The sequence below is a fragment of the Ovis aries genome, chromosome 7 (assembly GCF_016772045.2).
Source record: "Ovis aries strain OAR_USU_Benz2616 breed Rambouillet chromosome 7, ARS-UI_Ramb_v3.0, whole genome shotgun sequence".
NCBI classification, from domain to species: domain Eukaryota; kingdom Metazoa; phylum Chordata; class Mammalia; order Artiodactyla; family Bovidae; genus Ovis; species Ovis aries.
In genome coordinates this window covers 43,663,837-43,676,146 of record NC_056060.1, presented here as the reverse complement: position 1 = coordinate 43,676,146, position 12,310 = coordinate 43,663,837, and the positions used below count along the sequence as shown (strand labels likewise).

The window sequence follows — 12,310 nt, the reverse complement described above, 5'->3', positions numbered from 1 at the left end:
AATTATAGTGGCAAGCCAGGCCCATGTACTTTTAGAGGGTTAGGGGTTAAGAAAAAATGGAAAGTGTGTCATTTATAGGCGCTGCTACTTGCTAATTACATAAGGAATTTCTGTTTAAACCACTGTCCCTGTGCTTACTGCTGCCAGATCCTTTATTTCCCTCAGTTGCTGCCTTCATGGCCTTCTCCATAGCAACAAGGTCTATGACAAAAAGGCTATGGTGAGGAATTGAGCAGTTCCCCTCCCACAAGTTGTACCCTATTTTCTCTTTAGGATGTCTCAAAAAAGCCAGAAAGACTGCTATCAAATAATTTTCTACCCCCATTGAACTCATAATCAAATGAAAGTTTTAACCCTGAACTAAATCAGTGAACAACATGCTTTCTCCTTATTTGACTCTGATTATTCCCATCTTTTGAAATTTTTCCTATGCCATTCAGTACACTTGGAACACAGTGCATCTTCCCATTTAGCAAACTCACCTCTGCTTTTTAGCTTTTACTCTGTTCCTTTGAATTGTTGTATTTTTTAAATCTACCAAAATCAAGTATCAATATGGAGAAAGAAAGTGGGAACCCCACCCCCACCCTCACATGCTGCTGCTTTAGATTCCAGACTGGTCTGCCACACTGGAGGCTGGACAGACTGCCTAAAGGATAAAACTGGTCTGCATTTCAGCTGATTCTGGCACTGATCTACAGGAGTCACAAACTCAAAGTCTTTGTTTTTATGTTAGTAGATCTTATTCAGCAATAATAGAAGTATTATACAGGTCCTTGAATTTTCAAGATTAGTGGTACCCATTTTGAACGTAAATAGAACATGTACTTTCTCGTGTGTCTGTATACCCTTGTAGCTGTTCAACATTATGCCAGTGAAATTCATCATGTTGTTGCATGTAGTTGTACTTTATTTTTTCTCTCTCTCTTTTTTTTAAACAGTCTTTTGTGAATGTAGTGTGAATATAACACTACTTATTTACTCAGTTGTTGATGGACATTGGGTTGTTTTCCGTTTGGAGCTATTATGAAAAGTGTTGCTGTGAAAATTTTTGTACATGTCTTTTGGGGGAATATATGTACACATTTCTATTCTGTATGTATTTAGGAATGAAATTCCTAGGTCATAAGGTAAACATATGATCAGTTTTAATAGGTGTTGCCAGTTTCCCTGTCTGAACCAATTTATAACTCCTGCTTCCAATTAGAATCCTGGGTGCTCTGTATCCTTGTCAACACTTAACATTATGTCTTTTCCATTTTAGCCATTCTGGTTGATGGGTAATGGATCTCACTATAGTATTAATTTGCATCTCCATGATAAGTCATGAAATTAAGCATATACTTATTGGACATTTGGAAATCCCATTTTGTGAAGTACCTGTTCAAATCTTTTACCTGTTTTTGAGTTGGGCTGTATGTTTTACTGATTTATTAGGAGTTTTCTTTATAGTATGGTTAAGAGTCCTTTGTTCGATATACGTATCATAAATACCTTCTCCTGTTTCCTGCATTTTCTCTTAATGGTACATTTTCATGAATGGAAGTTCTCTGTCTAAAGGCTAGTTTTCTTTATTTTTTTTTTTTTTAAGTTAGTGCTTTTTGTGTCTTGTTTAAGAAAACTTTGCCTTTCCCAAAATAATGAAGATATTCTCTTTTTTTTCCCTGAAATTGTATTGTTTTTCTTTTCACCTTTAAATCTGTAATGGATCTGAATTTGATTTTTGTTTAGGGTGTGAATAAGGAGTGAAGATTCTGTTTTTTCATATGGATACCTAACTGACCTAGCACCTTACTGAAAAGACCATCCTTTCCCCCACTGGACTTCAGTGTCACATAAGTCATAAACCACATAAATCCACATAAGTGGATTTATTTCTAGGCGCCCGCTTGTATTCTGGTCACCCGTGTGTCTAGTCTGTGTCAGTGCTACACTGTCTAAATGACTGTAACTGTATATGTCTTGCTATCTAGTAGTGTAAATCCTCCAACTTTATGGTACTTCAGGATTGCCTTGGCTGTCCTTGGCCTTTAGCATTTCCATATAAATTTTAGGATCAGCTTGTGAACTTTTACTTGGGGTGGGGGGAACCTGTTGAGATTTTGATTGGGATTACATTGAATCTACAGATCAGTTTAGGGGAAGACCTAAAGTTTTATCCTTTTATTTAAGCTTAGTATTACTCAGTTGGCAGGTGGTGCAAAATCAGAGAAAGTCAGTGGTATCACTTGAGGAGATTGTTTAAAATACATGTTAGCTACCCTCCCCATCCACCCCCCCCCCCTCACCCCATGCTCATGTTCTGAATCATCCGGTTCAGGGTGGAGCTTGGGCATGTTTATTGTGAGACAGTTCCCAAGATTTATGATTTGCTGCCATCATCACTGTTCTCCACCTACCTTGTTGGCTAACTGACCTGGACTATAATCTCCTTGGCTAGTGGCAGTAATTCACTGAAGCTTGTTAAAGTAAAATCTGACTTGTTTAATCAATACCACTCTGCTGTTGGTGGGCTGCCATAACAATGTACCAAAAGTTGGGTGACTTAAAATGACAAATTTATCGTCTCATGGTTCTGGAGGCCAGAAGTCAGAAATTTAGGTGTTGGCAGAGCTATGCTCTCTCTGACAGTTCAAAGGGAGAGCCTTTCCTTGCTTCTTCTAGCATCTGGTGTTTGCCAGCAATCCCTGGTGTCCCTTGGCTTGTAGGTGCCATCTCTCCAGTTACATGGCCTTCTTTTCTCTTTTTTGTTGCCACACCGTGGCATGTGGGATCTTGGTTCCCAGACCAGGGATCGAACTCTCACCCCCTGCAGTGGCAGCATTGGGAGTGTGGAGCCTTCACCACTGGCCCTCCAGGAAGTCCCTCACGTGGCTTTCTTTGCCCTGTGTGCCTTCACATTTTCTTCTTTCTGAGCGCATCTGTCACAATGTCCAAGCTTATCCTTTTTATTAGGACACCAGTCATATTGGATTAGAGCCCACTTAAATAACCTCATTGAAATTTGATTGTCTCTGTAAGGACCCTGTTTCAAAATAAGGTCACAGTCTGAAGTACTGGGAGTTCAGACTTCGGTAGTGTACCTTTTTGGGGGTGGTGGGGACACAATTCAGCCCATAACAGAGGCCATCGAAAATTTCGGAATAATTTTTGTCACAAGTTAGAGAAAGGAAGGCAATCTAGAACGGCACATACTAATGAGAGGCCTTGCTTCCCAAGCCAGTCTGGGCAGAAGAGCATCCACCCCATGATCCCAGCTGTTCCTCTCCTACATTACTTCCCCCCTCCCCTCCCTGGCTCTGAGAGCCACAGTGTGGTTCAGTTCTGCTCTGTTAACAAACCCTGAAAATGCCAAGTGGAGATTACCAGCAAGACAAAGAAGCTTCAGCAGTTACTTACCTCTCTCAACCTCTAGCTGAAGAGGGCTGAAAGGAAAAGTACCTCTTGTAGGCTATCCCCTAGCTATGTTCTTATCATGATTCTTCCTACTAGGTCTTAAAAGCAGTAAAACTGTGGCCAAGTGTGATTCCATCTCAACCCCAGGCAAGCATTTCCTCAAAACTGTCCCATTGAGATGATACCTTCCTTTTTAGACCCAGAGGTTTTCAGATAAAGACTTCAGATGGACAACTGAAGGCGTGATGGTCTCTCTGAGCCACCTCTCACTATGGGTATACAGTGTGGTTGCCTTACCAAGAGGAAAGGGAGGGTGTGAGATTTAAGGGTGTGGTGAAGCAGCCTCTGTTACACTTAAACAGTTTCCATGGTGTGGGAACTTGTAGGTGGGAGGAGGAACTGTGAGATCTTTAGCTTTCCTCCTCAACCTCTTGGTCCCCATGGTCTGGGGGTGGAGTGGATTACACTGGGTGGATGTTCCATTATATCTCTAATGTCTACTCGAATATAGCTTTCCTGCTTAGAGTTTTAGCATCAGATCTACCTAACCTACTCCCCTAATTGGTACTTGGTTTTAGCTGGTCCCTATTATTTAACCTGAATTTCTGTGGAGAGAAAACACCATAGTCATGTGAACAGTGTTCCAGGCTGATGGGTATTACCTTTGTACTTTCTTTGGCTCATTCTGCCCCAGAGGATCCCAGAAATAAGGGGTTCAGTTCAGTTCAGTCACTCAGTTGTGTCCAACTCTTTGCAACCCCATGAATCGCAGCGTGCCAGGCCTCCCTGTCCATCACCAACTCCTGGAGTTCACTCAGACTCACGTCCATCGAGTCAGTGATGCCATCCAGCCAGCTCATCCTCTGTCGTCCCCTTCTCCTCCTGCCCCCAATCCCTCCCAGCATCAGAGTCTTTTCCAATGAGTCAGCTCTTCGCATGAGGTGGCCAAAGTACTGGAGTTCCCGCTTTAGCATCATTCCTTCCAAAGAACACCCAGGGCTGATCTCCTTCAGAATGGACTGGTTGGATCTCCTTGCAATCCAAGGGACTCTCAAGAGTCTTCTCCAACACCACAGTTCAAAAGCATCAATTCTTCGGCACTCAGCCTTCTTCACAGTCCAACTCTCACATCCATACATGACCAAAGGAAAAACCATAGCCTTGACTAGACAGACCTTAGTTGGCAAAGTAATGTCTCTGCTCTTCAATATGCTATCTAGGTTGGTCATAACTTTTTTAGGATATTTGTTTTCTGTCATTCCTAGAACACTTTTGCTGCCCATTAGAATGTGGGGGCAGGGACTTAAAAAAGCCCTGATGCTCAGGTCTCACCGAGTTAAATGAAATTAGAATGACTGTAGGTGGGAGCCAGGTGTCAGTATTTTTTTTAAAGATCTCCAGGTGCATCCAACGTGCAGCGAGTTGGGAACCGCCGCTCCTTAGGTTTCAAACACTTCTGCGGAAGACTTTATCCCAAATTGCTCTATTGGATAACTTCACAGATTTCTACTTAGAATGTGGGTAAAGGGCTCCTGGAAAGTGTAGATTCTCTTTGAAAGTATTCAGGTATTCTCTTTAAAGGAATAATAACCACATGTCTGCTTTTGGGTTTCTGGTTTTAAAAGATCCACACATGATTTGATCCTTCCCTACAGTCAAATCTATGACTTGAAGATGAATGAGTTCCTAGGATAAGTGAGATAAAAACCTGGAAATGTTGCTGTTAAGCTGATTTTAGGTTCTGCCTGCATGAGGCTTGATAAGACATAGAATTTATAGATAGCAAAACATTCTTTCTAATAATTTTCACTGCAGTAGACAGATTTGGGACTAGAGTTTTCCTTGAAATATGGTACTCTTTACCAAAGTTCCTGATGTTACTACATAGCAAACCCATAAAAAAGTGGTTTTCAGATAATAACCAACTTACAGGGAAAAAAATCTTAGTTGGTAGATGAAACACAGATGGTCCTAATTTTCCCTGGTCTTTTCAGAATTTCTGAATGCTGCTCACTCTTGTGAATTTCTGATTATATTCACCCTTTCTCTGCGTCTGTGATTTGAACTTTTGTCCTGGAAGAAACAGGGCTCAGAAATTTGCATAATCTCTTATCACTTGGCAAGATTAAATATTATTCAATAATGTACCACAGATAAGCTATGAGAAGTGAGCGATTCCCACATTGCCCTAGTTAAGGCTTCCATGGAGGTAGCAGTACCCACAGTTTCAAGCCAGCCTTCCTCACCAGCAGCCCCTTGTAATCCCCTCCTAGCCAGTTGCCTGTACTATACTGCTACTGGCCAACTGCAGGCATGCTTACAGGTTTCCAGAAGCTGTGACTTACTGACTTTCTTATGATCTCTTTCTCTTATCTGTGTCGCTAGAGAGGACTAGAAAACCTGAAACTGGTGTTGACTGGGAGCTGAGATTTGCTAGCATTTCCCTCCTAACAGCAGTAGACAAACATGTCTGTCTTTCTCCTTTAGAAAGAACTTGGACTACACAGAGCCCATTAGTAGGCTCTTGATTATTTAGTGGTGGCTTTATATTGTGATTATTTACCATTGGCCCAGATAAGAGGCTTGGGAGGGGTAAGGAGGACTTTACCAGGAAAGCAAAGAGCACAGCTGAGAAGTATACTCAGCTTCTGTAGGGCAGGACTAAGTGAAGTGAAGTGAAAGTTGCTCAGTCGTGTCTGACTCTTTGCACCCCCATGGACTATGCAGTCCATGGGCTTCTCCAGGCCAGAATACTGGAGTGGGCAGCCTTTCCCTTCTCCAGCGGATCTTTCCCACCCAGGGATTGAACCCAGGTCTCCTGCATTGCAGGTGGATTCTTTACCAACTGAGCTATCAGGGAAGCCCAGATAGGACTAAACTGAACAACAGTTTGGCAGTTAACAATTTAGTGTTTATTGTTAACCATTCCTATCAGGTTTAGCTCTTTTTCTAAGGTGACAAGCTTTTTAAAGAAGAGACTAACAAAGAAACAGGTCTGTTTTGTTTTGTTTTAAATAATAGGAGTGGTGTTTACACAGCCAGGAGTAAATCTTTTTATCAGAGCTTCTCTTGAGATGTGAGTCTTGGGGATCAATTGTAAATTGCATAAAATGTATAAAATCATTTGATACCAAAGGGCTGTTGCCAAGTATACTTACTAGTTTTTAAGTCCAAAGTGGACAGTGAACAAAAATCTGACATGCCATCTGTAGTTGGTGAGACAAATTGACGAGCACTTGATCCAATATAATCTTTTTTGTACAAGAAGTAATTCTTTTTTTTTTTTTTTTAAATAATTATTTATTTGGCTGCACCAGATCTTAGTTGCAGCATGTGGGATCTAGTTCCCCGACCAGAGAACGAACCTGGGGCCCCCTGCCTTGGGAGCACAGAGTCCTAGCCACTGGGCCACCAGGGAAGTCCCAAGAAGTAATTCTTATGGTGATTTTCACTATATTCCCCCAAACATTTTAATGTTGATTTGAACTGTTTTCATGTATTGAGGTATAGTTGATTCATGAAGTAGAGAAGCGTCTATACGCACCTTTGGACCAAGAGCTCCTCTCCCCGGTCATGTTCTAGTAAAAGGAGGAATCTGGATACTTAAAACAGTCTTTGTTTTAAGCTGTGTTATGCTGTGCTTTGTATTCAGAATGAGAGAAAATTAACTATACTTCCTCCTACATTTTCTACCCCACTATTAGAAACTACTTTTTCCCCCTGATGTTTTTTAAAGTTACACTTTTAAAAATGATTTTAAAAGTGATGCTTTGTTCCTTGGATATGACACCAGAAGCACAGGGCAAAAAAAGAAAAAATAGATAAATTGGATTTCATGAAATTACAACATTTTGCTCATCAAAAGACACTATCAAGATAATGAAAAAGACAACTCACAAAATGGGGAAAATATTTGCAAATAATATACCTGATAATTAATATCCAGAATATATAAAAACTCCTGCATTTCAACAGCAGCAACAACCAAAAGAACGGAACAACCCACTTCAGAACTAAGTGAGAGAGCTTCCCTGGCAGTCCAGTGGTGAAGACTCCGTGCTCCCGGTGCAGGGGCCACGGCTTCAGTCTCTGGTCAGGGAAGATCCTGCATGCTGCGTGGCATGGCCAAAAAGCAAACGAACAACAAAGGCAACAGCTAAAACTGAGCAAAGGACTTGACTTGAAAAGACACTCAGGGTAATTAATAAGAGAAATGCAAATAAAAGCCACAGCGATGTACCACTTCATACCCCACTAGGATGACTGTATGTTTAAAATGGAAAATAAGTGTTGGAGAAGGTGTGGAGAAGTTGGAACCTTTGTGGACCGCAGGTGAGAACATACAGTGTCGCCACCATTGTGGAAAACAGTTTGGTGGTCTCTCACAAAGGTAAACATAGAATTAACAAACGATGTAGGAATTCTGTTCTTAGGTAGGTATGCATCCAAAAGAATTGAAAACAGGTATTTAAACAAAACTTGTACACAGGAATATTCATAGCAGCATTATTCACAATAGCCAAAAGATGAAAACAGTCCAGTGTCTATCAGCAGATGAATGCATAAACAAAATGTGGTATATACTTACAGTGGAATAGCAATAGAAAGGAATGAAATTCTGATACATGTTACAGTGTGTGTAAGCCTTGAAAATATTTTGCCAAGTGAAAAGAGCCAGACAGAAAAAAATAAATGTATAATTTCACTTAGATGAGGTATCTAGAATAGGCAAGTTTATAAAAACCAAAAGGAGAGAATAGAGTTACTAGGAGCTAGGGGGCAGAGGGAATATAAGTTACAGCGTTTCTGTTTCAGTTGATGAAAATGTTTTGAAAATAATAGTGATGATGGTTCCCATCACAAAGTAACAGCTTTTTATTGTTGGCAATTTGGAAATCAAAGAAAAAGGATAAATCCTAAATTGCAAAGAAGAAAGTCATAAATCACCCAGAGATAAAGCCACTATTATAATTGTTATGTTATTCATATACTTTTTTTAACAAATTGGTGCCCATCTCTCTACATTTGTAGTCTTTTTTGTTTATAGAGGAAAATACCATGAACATTTTCCTGTAACATTAAATGGTCTGCTGTAACATTTTAAATAGCTGCACATTGTTCCATGTTAAGGATGTATCATGATTGATTTAGGTAAGTTGTTGTTCATTTGTTGTTCAGTTGCTAAGACATGTCCAACTTTTTGTGACCCCCATGGATTGCAGCACGCCAGGTTTCCATGTCCTTCACTGTCTCCCCAAATTTGCTCAAACTCATGTCCATTGAGTTACTGATGCCATCCAACCATCTCATCCTCTTTCTTCCTCTTCTCCTCTTGCCCTCAATCTTTCCTAGCATCAGGGTCTCTTCTAAGGAGTCTTCTCTGTGGCCAGACTATTGGAGCTTCAGCTTTAGCATCAGTCCTTCCAGTGAGTATTCAGGGTTGATTTCCTTTAGGGTAGACTGGTTTGATCTCCTTGAAGTCCAAGAGATTCTCAGGCATCTTCTCCAGCACCGCAGTTGGAAAGCATAAATTCTTTGGTGCTCAGCCTTCTTTATGGTCCAACTCTCACATCTATACATGACTATTGGAAAAAAACATAGCTTTGACTATACGGACCTTTGACAGCAAAGTAATGTCTCTGCTTTTCAATATGCTGTCTAGGTTTGTCATAGCTTTACTTCCAGGCAGCAACCGTCTTTTAACTTCATGGCTGCAGTCACCGTCTGCAGTGATTTTGGAGCCCAAGAAAAGAGAATTGGTCACTGTTTCCACTTTTTCCCCATCTATTTGCCATGAAGTGATGGGACCAGATGCCATGATCTTACTTCTTTGAATGTTGAGTTTTAAGCCAGCTTTTTCACTCTCCTTTTTCACTTTCATCAAGAGGCTGTTTAGTTCCTCTTCACTTTCTGCCATTGGAGTGGTATCATCTGCGTATCTCTTGTTGTTCAAATTTCTCCCAGTAGTCTTGATTCCAGCTTGTGATTCATCCAGCCTAGCGTTTCACATGATGTACTGTGCAAGTAAGTTAAATAAACAGGGTGACAATATACAGCCGTAACATATTCCTTTCCCAATTTTGAACCAGTCCGTTGTTCCATGTCTAGTTCTAACTGTTGCTTCTTGACCTACATACAGGTCTCTCAGGAGACAGCTAAGGTGGTCTGGTATTCCCATCTCTTTAAGAATTTTCCACAGTTTGTTGTGATCCACATAGTCAAAGGCTTTAGTGTAGTCAGTGAAGCAAAAGTAGATGTTTTAATTCCCTTGCTTTTTCTATAATCCAACGGATGTTTGCAATTGCATCAAACCCATGTCTCCTGTGTCTCTTGCATTGGCAGGCAGGTTCTTCACCACTAGCACTACCTGGGAAGCCCAAGACATGAGAATTGGCAGCTCTTTAATAGCTGAGCTTCATTTCTCGTGTCATCAGTAAAATACTTAGAGACAAAGGGAGCACACTTCCCTTTGCAAAGGGTCCCTTTGCATGGCCCTCCCTATGCAAAGGTTCTGAATCCACAGATTCAGCCAAGCATGAAACAAAAATCTTCAGGGGAAAAAAAAATTCTGAAAAGCAAAACTTGAATTTGCCCCTCACTGGGAACTGCTAGCATTTTATTTACAACTGTTTATATCGCTTTTACATTGTATTATTATAAGTACTCTAGTGATGATTTAATATATATGAAAGGATATACATTGGTTATATGCAAATATTGTGCTGTTTTATGTTAGGGACTTGAGCATTCTCAGATTTTAGTACTGGGCAAGGGGTGGGAGGTATTCTAGAACCAACCCCCTGCAGATACTGAGGAATTGACTATATGTGTTTCATGATAACCTTGCAGCTTTGGACTTTTGAGTTTCTAGCTCCTGTTCTTTTTTCTATTTCTATCCTCTTGGTGCCTTTTGCTTACTTTGACATTTTCTTTTTGCTTCTTGCCTCTTCTACTCCATATATTTTTCTCTTTGCCACCAATATGCAGTTTTTATTGCTGCTTCTATTTCTTTTCTGGTAGAGAGAGGTCAAACATAAAATCAATGAGCTGCTTCTCAGCCAAAAATAAACCTGTAAGTGTTGATAGCTTTCACTCTAGTCCACAATTTTATTCCCAAGTACAGTGCATGAACTATTTAGTGTCTTACACCTGGAAATGTGAGCTGCTGAGAACCAAAAAAGTATATCCTCATCTTGTGAGACAGCATGGTTAAAAATACAGGCTCTAGTTTAGAGCCAGACTGATTTCGATTCAGATCCTGGCTTTGCATCTTGTTTAGCTGTGTTACATTGAAACAAATTGCTCTAAGCTTCCATTTCTTCATCTGTACAATGGGAATGATAATACTTTTGGGGTTGTTGAGAGGATTAAATATAAGATAATACATGGAAGGCTCTTAAACACAGTAAGTAGAAACTATTATCTTGAAAGCCATCAAGCCTTCATAGAAATAATGTACATGCCACCTCCCCGACCAAAAATTTAAAAAAAAAAATCAGAGAAAGCAACAAAGCGTTTAACCCATTGTGTGTGGGACTAAGCATCCTTTTGTATCATTTAGGATTTGGGACACCTCCTCAACAAAGTTCAGTTCAGTCGCTCAGTCGTGTCCGACTCTTTGCGACCCCATGAATCGCAGCGCGCCAGGCCTCCCTATTCATCACCATCTCCCTGAGTTCACTCAGACTCGCGTCCATCGAGTCCGTGATGCCATCCAGCCATCTCATCCTCTGTTGTCCCCTTCTCCTCCTGCCCCCAATCCCTCCCAGCATCAGAGTCTTTTCCAATGAGTCAACTCTTTTCATGAGGTGGCCAAAGTACTGGAGTTTCAGCTTTAGCATCATTCCTTCCAAAGAAATCCCAGGGTTGATCTCCTTTAGAATGGACCTGTTGGATCTCCTTACAGTCCAAGGGACTCTCAAGAGTCTTCTCCAACACCACAGTTCAAAAGCATCAATTCTTCGGCCTTCAGCCTTCTTCACAGTCCAACTCTCACATCCATACATGACCACAGGAAAAACCATAGCCTTGACTAGACAGACCTTAGTCGGCAAAGTAATGTCTCTGCTTTTGAATATGCTATCTAGGTTGGTCATAACTTTTCTTCCAAGGAGTAAGCATCTTTTAATTTCATGGCTGCAGTCACCATCTGCAGTGATTCTGGGGCCCAAAAAAATAAAGTCTGACACTGTTTCCACTGTTTCCCTATCTATTTCCCATGAAGTGATGGGACCAGATGCCATGATCTTCGTTTTCTGAATGTTGAGCTTTAGGCCAACTTTTTCGCTCTCCTCTTTCACTTTCATCAAGAGGCTTTTTAGCTCCTCTTTACTTTCTGCCATAAGGGTGGTGTCATCTGCATATCTGAGGTTATTGATATTTCTCCCGGCAATCTTGATTCCAGCTTGTGTTTCTTCCAGTCCAGCATTTCTCATGATGTACTCTGCATATAAGTTAAATAAGCAGGGTGACAATACACAGCCTTGACGTACTCCTTTTCCTATTTGGAACCAGTCTTTTGTTCCATGGCCAGTTCTAACTGTTGCTTCCTGACCTGCATACAGATTTCTCAAGAGGCAGGTCAGGTGGTCTGTATTCCCATCTCTCTCAGAATTTTCCACAGTTTATTGTGATCCACACAGTCAAAGGTAGGAGATTAAATTGTAGTCTAAATCTTCATTCAGTGGGCATATTCAGTGTGTGATGATGGTTAAGGTCTAGGATACTACTGATGGTTCATCTCATAGATGAAAGGGGAAGATGGATGCTTATTGCCAAAGTTAAAACAGATTTTGTCTGACAGTAGGACATAAGTAAAAGGCAAGAATTTGAACTGACTGCAGTTTTGGTTGGTTGGAAAAATTCAGATATTTGCTTTTAAATATGAACCCAATGTAATAAAAACATGTTAGGT

At 40.7% G+C, this 12,310-nt stretch overlaps 1 protein-coding gene across 5 annotated transcripts in view; it reads left to right on the top strand.

The window, feature by feature from the left end:
* Positions 1-12,310, top strand: part of ZNF609 (zinc finger protein 609) — a 197,311-nt gene that overhangs the window by 152,608 nt on the left and 32,393 nt on the right. The window lies entirely within an intron of this gene.